Source organism: Hyposmocoma kahamanoa, unplaced genomic scaffold, assembly GCF_003589595.1.
Source record: "Hyposmocoma kahamanoa isolate Upper Pololo Valley unplaced genomic scaffold, ASM358959v1 102, whole genome shotgun sequence".
Classification (NCBI taxonomy): Eukaryota; Metazoa; Arthropoda; class Insecta; order Lepidoptera; family Cosmopterigidae; genus Hyposmocoma; species Hyposmocoma kahamanoa.
This window is the reverse complement of record NW_020653337.1, coordinates 1363998-1372665: the sequence shown is the minus strand read 5'-3', so window position 1 is coordinate 1372665 and position 8668 is coordinate 1363998. Positions and strand designations below refer to the sequence as shown.

General features: G+C 37.6%; 1 long non-coding RNA gene across 1 annotated transcript; it reads left to right on the top strand.

The window, feature by feature from the left end:
• Positions 1 to 1558: 1558 nt before the first annotated feature.
• LOC113233609 lies at positions 1559 to 4608 on the top strand. Its single transcript, XR_003310722.1, has 3 exons — positions 1559 to 1690; positions 4362 to 4440; positions 4532 to 4608. It is a non-coding gene; the product is annotated as an uncharacterized LOC113233609 (long non-coding RNA).
• Positions 4609 to 8668: the final 4060 nt, after the last annotated feature.

Below are 8668 nucleotides of genomic sequence, written 5' to 3'. Positions count from 1 at the left end.
CTGAGGATGTTTGCCCATCGTCTTGACTCTACAATTTTAAAGTTTTGGGTAAACATTACAATTGGTCAAATTAAGTAATAATTGTACATTTTCCAAATTTTAATATTTAAAATTTCTGTCAATATCTCAAAATTCAATGTAATCATACTAACATAGTTCTAAGGTTTTCTTTTGTAACTAACACCATTATCTTATGGGCTATGGCCTGAAATAAATGGTTTATTATTATTGTTATTATTTGCAATTTCAAGCTTTGAGTGGCACTGCCACAGTTACGGATGGATGTGACGTTTACCACCAGGCCTATGACTTGTTAGTCATTATTTATTAACTTTAGTATTTTTGTGACATCGTGACAGGCTATCACAAAAATCACCAACTTGGAAGGATATTACGAAAGCATGACCATTACTGCTGCCCAAGTTTGCAGTCACCTTCCTCAAATCAGAGGCAAAAAGAAGTATGACAGATATTGTTGTTGCAGGCATATGCCATCACGCATAAAAAGCAGTCAGTGTTATTCGACCTGCCGCCGCATGTGTCTAGCGAATTACTCGCCATGCAACGAATGAAGTACACTGCTAAATTACCATTTGCAAAGGTTATTGTTTAATTTTTATTAGATTCTCGTTTCTGAAACGAGAAAATATTAAATTTAAGAATATCACGGTTATATTTACCAGATCTTTTATTATTCCCATCTTTTGGAATTATAAGTAGCAGTAGAGGTTCATAAGAAAGAGTTCGTCCTGGGAAGTACTACCACCTTCCTATTTTTGCCGCCAAGCAGTAATATGTGAGCTTTACGGCGTTACGGTTTTGAAGGGTACGACTGCTGGTGAAATTACAGCCACATAGGACTTGACAACACTTATATGTCTCAGGGTGATGGGCGCAGTGACAGTGCCCCTTAGATCTTTGCAATTTGGACTGCTAACAGAGTGACTGCTTGAATTGTTAACTGCGAAGGAAAACGCGACGAAATAAGTTCACAATACTTGGAATATGTGTAGATCCTAAATCTGCATTCGGACTACATCTATACCTATAACCGTTTTTTTTAATCGCTGGGAAATGCTTTACGCATACCGCTCGGCTCGGGGGAGCAAGGAACTGTTATGTGGGACTCCCGGGCGATAGTCCCGTATACCCACTAAAACCCAGCTAATAACTCCACCGCCATATATGTATAGACGCCTCAGGATCCGCTTGCGCTTACTACTGGGACACAATCCTTCGGAAGGTGTCCCAGCTACGGCGTGCAAGCTACGGCGGGGGAAGAAGGCGGGTGTACTGCCTCCTTCGTCTCCCCGGCCTTCGTCTTCGTCTTGGCTGGTCAGAGACGTCGTCCTATCTGAAGCGCTCCGTTGCCTCCTTCTGCGAGACTACGCTCTCGCAAAAGGAGACCACAGCCTCCCAGCACCTCTCGCTGCCGAGCATTGCGCCCACTTCGAATTGTTGGCAGCGAGAGATATATCTATAATCTAACCTCACCTTCTCCTCAAAGGATACCCATGAATAAACGGTTGACGATGAAATTTTGTGTTCGCATGGATAGTATCTTAACGAGAAACATCTGAATGACATATCGTCTGTCGCGCGGCTATTCTACACATGCCCCAACGAGATCCTGTTGAGTACGGGCGACGTTTGCAACGAGATGTACATCATCAAACAAGGCAAATGCGAGGTGAGTATTTTACCTGCCCGTGTCTGCATCTTTCAAGAAGCAATAATGGTCACATATCTTTATTTCCCATTCAGATAGGCTGACTATCTATTTTTCACAGTCCTGATCTCGGAAGAAAAAACAAATGGAAGTGCCCTCATCATACATTATAGTTAGAACCGCTCGCTGTCGCCAAACTCATACATTCACAATTTTTGACACTCAATTTAAAAAGAAGTAACAAATTCTGGAATATTAAGAGCTCTCATAGTCAATGCTCTCATGCCAAAAAAGTTTTGACGTTGGCTCCGCCCAAATTTGTGAAACAAATATATGCCTGAAGTTCGCGTGACATGCGACAGGAGACGTTGAATTTTGCGCATTAAAAGTACCAAATTCATTTTAGCGGAATAACTCTAAAACTAAAGGGATTAAAAAAAATCCGTAGTGACAGTTGTCGATCATGCATAAATATAATTAACTATCAAATTTTTGTCCTAATAACCTGTAGCATTTCGAGGATAAATCGAAAAAATGTGAAAATTAGAGGTTATTTCGTGATTTTTATCTATCGAGGAAACTTTATTGTTTTATGTTTCTGATTAATGTCTATGCTTGAATATATCGTGTAGTTACTCATACAATATTTTATTTTCAACTTTAAAGTGGATATGCTCCTCTAAAATCAAATCGAAGATTAGGAATTTTGCCTCCCTCTCAATATAATTTACACTTTACCCTATTGGCATATCGTTCAAAGTTCAATACCTAATATTGCACGTTACGACGTTCAGATTTTATATTGAAATTTTAATTTAATGCGCGGCCGTCTAGCGGTCAGTAGCTGAACAACGGCGAATTTAAGTCTTCAAAAAAGAAGCGCCCATATTGCAGCGACATAAGGTTTATTTTCGTTTCTTGTAACAAACAATTATTACGAAAAGAAAATTGAAAATTTATCAAAATTAAATAACGTAAAACTTAACGATGATATGAAACACCGCCATAGATAATATTAACTGAGACTATCATTTTTTCACTGCAAAATAGCGAAATAAGAAATTTTACTACTATCTAAATTATTGACATGACTATAACATACTAAGCCAAATTGGCGGACTGAGCTTTTGAACATGTGCCACTCTCAGCACTTCTACTGTATTTTTATTCTGTGGTTCTGAGCAACCTCTCTTCTATTAGTTGCATCAGTTTTTTCATAGTACTGTAACGAGGGGTAACTCAGATTGCGTAGCGAGAGGTACTTCTAATAATATAAACCGGGATCATCTTAAGAACTCTGGTTTATTTCACTATTTTTACATATTTTATACTTTCAGGTTACAAATCAATAATCTAATATGTCAAGATCTTCTGTTTTCTTAACATTCTAAATATAAAACTATAATCACTACCTATATTCAGCCAGCAATTCTACTCATAGAGTAGAGCCTAGTCTACAATACCAGCCCTCCTATCTTTCTTACTTCACATTTAAGATCTTTCTCAATTTTATCTGAAAACATTTTTATAGCCTTTCATGTTGGCTCTATATGTACCTATATCACTTTCGCCACTCTATTTTCACTCAACCTCTTCATGTGCCTAAAACTCCTCAATATATCCTTCTCTATTTTTATCACGACTTCTTCCATTTTCATAATGTCATCACCATAATATGAAGTTTTGATACGCTTTTGTGATATTTACTTACTTGTTAACTCATAGTTTATTTAAAACCACTTTGTCGTCACTAGACTGGTTTATCATTTTTTCCCTTGGCCTTGGATTATCGGACAAGGACATAGTATCATAGTATAATTACGCACACACTCAACATAACCCCGCACTAGGGAAACCCTGTGTCACGGGTGCCATGGACACACACATAGACAACCACAAATTACACCCAAATTCACGAGATAAATAAATGTAGGCCATACAAACATTTCTCCCGGCCCGGGAATCGAACCTGGGACCTCTGCGTGGCAGTCCGGCATGGTAACCGTTCGGCCACATAGGCAGTTAAAACTGAAGGAAATAATGAACGATGGCTATAATTAACTTAGATTTAAAACAACATCTACCGTGTCTAAATTGGTCACCCAAAGATCCAAAGAACAATAACCAAGATGGCCGCTCCTTGGTGTTTTATGTTCGTTCTAAATTTGATACTGTGTGGCGCTAGCATAATTTTTTATGACGAACGTCGATTAGAGATGGCGCCACCAGCTGTTTTGTTGGTGCACTGTCATATTTTAATATTTATTCATTGACTTACAAATAAATGGACGACGGGTCTAATACAAAAACCACGAAAAAAATGTCCCAAGTCAACCTATTCGAAATTTAAATTGTAATGTCATCGCAGTATCGCGCTGTCAGTAGAACAAATGAAGACTTAAGCGGAGTGTCGCGCTCTGTATACGATTTTAGCGCCTTACAAGTGCGGACACTTTTTAGCGCGGACCCGACGTCCATATAATTGTAAGTCAATGTATTTATTGTATTATTGTGCGAAATATATGCCAAAAAATAAACAAGTGCGGCGTCACTGCTACGAGAAAACCGCGGCTTGTTCCACTACTGCGTATTGTGTATTTATTGATTATGATTAGCAATTTATTTGGTATTTAATTTTACTACTGACTGTAGCTGCCCACTATTTTATTTTTCGCTCCAATTATTTTTTCAGGTTTTAAGTCCCGACACTATGGAAGTCGTCGATGTCATAGGTTCTAAAACACATTTCGGAGTCCTAGAATGCTTATTGCGTAAGTACTTTAAATAATCATTTCTTAAATTGTTTTTCTAAGTTAACAATTAAATAATGCCATCAGATAAGAATGCATCTATGTCCCGCAGGTATTCCAGCTTTTTATACAGTGCGTGCAGTGACACACGTGCAAGTGTTGCGTATACACAACAAAGACCTGGGTAGCGTAATTGCTTTGCCGAAAATAAAAGATGCAATTGGCTTCGCCAAAAAGCAAAAGGTACGCGAAACATGTCGCATCCTTAGTTTAATAAGGTCACATCTGCAAAATGACAATTTTTCTGGAGAGAGGTTTAATATATTCTTTATTGTACAAAGAAAAGACACATGAAACACACGTTACAATGGACATATACAAAGGTGAGCTTATCTCTATAAGAGATCTCTTCCAGCCAACCCCAGCCGTGGTGCAAAAATGAAGTCTGCGGGACTAATTAATGTACAACAAAATTTAAATTTAAATGTAAATAAAATATAAATGATAATAATATACATACGACAGACATATGCACATAAATGAACTTTATATACATAAATACATACATAAACAGAATATATATTATAATAACAGATCATTTGTTTACAAATATGTTACCTATAAACTATCTAACGCGTTCGACAGGAAGTGCTCTTTTAATTTGTGTTTGAAAGATGCCACCGATGGACTATCACGAATGCTAGCAGGTAGTTTATTCCACATACGAGCTGCACTTACGGTAAAAGAATTGTGAAAGAATTTGGAGTTGGATTGGGGATATAAAAGTGTTCTAGTGTCACAGGTACGTTTTGGGCGGGAATTGGGGGATAAGGGGGAAAAACGGGAAAACAGATAATGAGGAAGCTGGGGGTAATTTAAAATTTTATAAAGTAGACAAAGAACGTGCATATCTCGGCGAAGTCGGATTGGGAGCCATTTCAATTTAGTCCGAAATTCAGAGATATGGTCATATTTACGTAAACCGAATATGAAACGGATTGCCAGATTTTGTAGGCGCTCTAGTTTGTTAAGCAGCTCCTCTACTAGCTCCGCTAGCTTTAAAGAGTCTACGAATGAATTAATCGTTAACTTTTTTATGCTTGTCGAGTTCTTAGGTTTTCGCGATTGTTACACATAGGAAATAAAACAATTTTTCCGGATTTAAGTCGCGTATATTTGTTTTTTCAAACAAACCGACGTTTCGGGCCCTTTACAGGTCCCATGGTCACGGTTGACTGAGGTCGTACAGTCTTCACTAGTTATGTCTAATATTGATGCAAACCACCTTATTTTTTCCACTATAGTTATTAATTAAATACCTTATTTTTAATTTTACAAAGAAAACATTCCAATTTACGCTACAGTAAGTTTTACAAATTATTTTATTGAATGAATTTTTATTAAGTTCATTTTATTATTAATTATTAATAGTAATTAGAATAAACTAAAACATATTAATTAGTACTGCAGTCTTATGTCTGATTGGGATTTTTCATTACAAGAAATACTGGATCCCAAACTGGTGGTTTTTTAATTTCAATGGCCTCTCGGAGCATCCTGGGTAGATAACGGACTTCTTTTGCAAGGATCTGGGGTTTGTCATACTTCATTGAATGTGTAGGTTTATCCATGACATGCTCGCAGACTGCAGACTTGTTTACGCGACGGTGTTTGACATCAGCTATATGTTCTTTGACGTGGGTACAAATACTTCGCTTTGTTTGTCCAATATAAGAGAGACCGCACTCACAGTCAAGCTTGTAAACTCCTGCATCTTGTAAGGGGATGTTACATTTCACGGGTCTCAGGAACTGAGAAATCTTCCTCAGGGCCTTGAAATAGGTCTTGATAGATGCACGCCTGAGGACTCTTTCGATCTTGTCTGTAACACCTCTCACGTAAGGTAAGATGGCAGGTCTTCGCTCGACTGTTGGTGGTTTCACACGGGGCCTGCGGCATTGGCAACCGTGACCATGGGATCAGTAAAGGGCCCGGAGCGTCGGTTTGTTTGAAAAAACAAATATACGCGATTTAAATCCGGAAAAATAGTTTCATTTCCTATTTTTTATGCTTAACACGTTCATCGCCGTGGTGGGTCAAAATAATCGGCGCGAATGCTGTCGTCACTTCACAGTAACATTACATCTCATACATTCACTTACCAAGTGTGTAGGTACTTGGCTGTCGTTTAACCAGTGACCAAGGTTTTAATTTCTAAAAGGTTACGAGTAAACCAACGACCTAATCTTTTTTTGAAATTAAATGGACTTGCTCTTGACCACTACCTAGCTCTGGAGCAAAGATAGGATCTACGATGGAACGAGCTTGCTCCTAAGAGGCCTATTCAGTCGTACCTTAAAGTTACCCGAGTTGTATGAATTCGGAAATACAGGCAGGGAATTCCATTCCTGGGCTGTGCGCATAATAAAAGATGATGAAAAGCGCTTAGTACGCCTGAAGGGAATATAGACCAAGTAAGGATGATATCCCGCCGTACGTCTGGATGTCCGATGGTGAAAGAGGCGGGCGGGATGAGCTGATGGAGCTCATGAGCACACTCACCGATATATATTTTGTAAAAAACCGACAGACGGGCAACTTAGCGCCGGTGGGCTAAACTATGAACTTTCGATTCGAAATTATTGTCGCCAATAAGCCGTCTGGCTCTGCCCTCAATCGAATCAAGAGCTTCAAGTTGATACTTCGTTAAGCCATCCCACAGGTGACTGCAGTACTCCATGCAAGATCGGACTTGTGTTTTGCATAAAGTTAAGAGCTGTCCAGGGGTGAAATATCGCTTAACCTTATTAAGGATACCCAGTTTTTTTACTGCAATTTGGGCCTTGCTTTCAATGTAAGCGCCAAAGGGTTGCGCTCAACCTTATGCCAAGGAGACCATTACTCAAAGTAATGGTTTCAGGCTACAGACGTGGCCTTATTAATTACACGCTAGCTTTAAATGTTAAGTTTTTTAATCTTCTAACTTTGCAATGTTCGTTCACGCCACAAGTGGCAAACGCTACATATTTAGCCATATAACCGGCGCGGCCCTGACCAACTTCTGTTGCTACTTGGTTTTTAGGATTTTTGATGGCGTAACTACTTTTCTAGGGTTAGAAGAATAAATATATTTCGAATAAAAAAATTACTAAAGTCAAATTGGATTTAATTTTATTAAGTTTTGTATTTGTAAGGATTTAATTTGGTTAAGCGACATAATGAATAAAGGGTATAAGTACTACCAATATAATGTATTAAATAATGTAACACAATATTTCGTTTTACGAATAGTTGAAGGGCGCATCATGTTGATAAGAATTTTTTATTCCATGAAATGTACAATCGCAAAATATATTTAAGTGCTATTTGTGTTATAAAATATATTTATTAAAACTTTAAGCAGAATATTCAATTGCATATACTAACCTAACCTAAACCCACAGGAGGAGGTCGAACCAACTAGCAAGTGTAAACAAATTCGGTTCTGGCAGCTTTGTCATCACTAACCTAATCTAAACCCACAGGAGGAGGTCGAAACTACTAGCAAATGCCAACAAATTCGCGTCTGATAGCTTTGTCATACACTAGCCTAACCTAAACCCACAGGAAGAAGTCAAACCAGCTAGGAAATGCAAACAAATTCAGATCATTGACCGTTGCACCTAAACACCACTGGAATTATATTAATTTTTTTTTTTCACAAATACACATTCAACATTATACTCAGTGAATGGTATATCTGAAGTGTTTATATAAAATAAACATTATGCCATCGGTATATTAGAATGAAAGTTGTTATATCAATCGTCTATTACACCTAGTGACCTTTGTATCACGTAAGAATATGTCACATATGTCTGTAAACCATAAATTAATTATGTCTGTTAAGCGTTATGTCGACTAAAAATATGTCATTTGTTGTTATATATTACGAAAAGCACCCACAAAAAATAACCCAAAATAGGGCCAAATAATGAACTATCGCGGAAGAGCTTACATCTACGGAAAGGTAAAATGTCGAAAGTGCATTTGGAAAATATTAGGATTTAAACGAAGCGAGCGATTTAAACTAATTTTTTTTTAAAGAAAATATGGAAAAACTGAAACTTTCTAGTTTTCCATTTAGCAAATAATTTTTCTATTTTTTTTATTTCATAATATCGAGTGACGGGACGTTATGATATGATTTCTTTTTCATTTCATAAAAAATACTTGAAATCGCTCTCCTTAATCGTTTTACCTTTCCAGC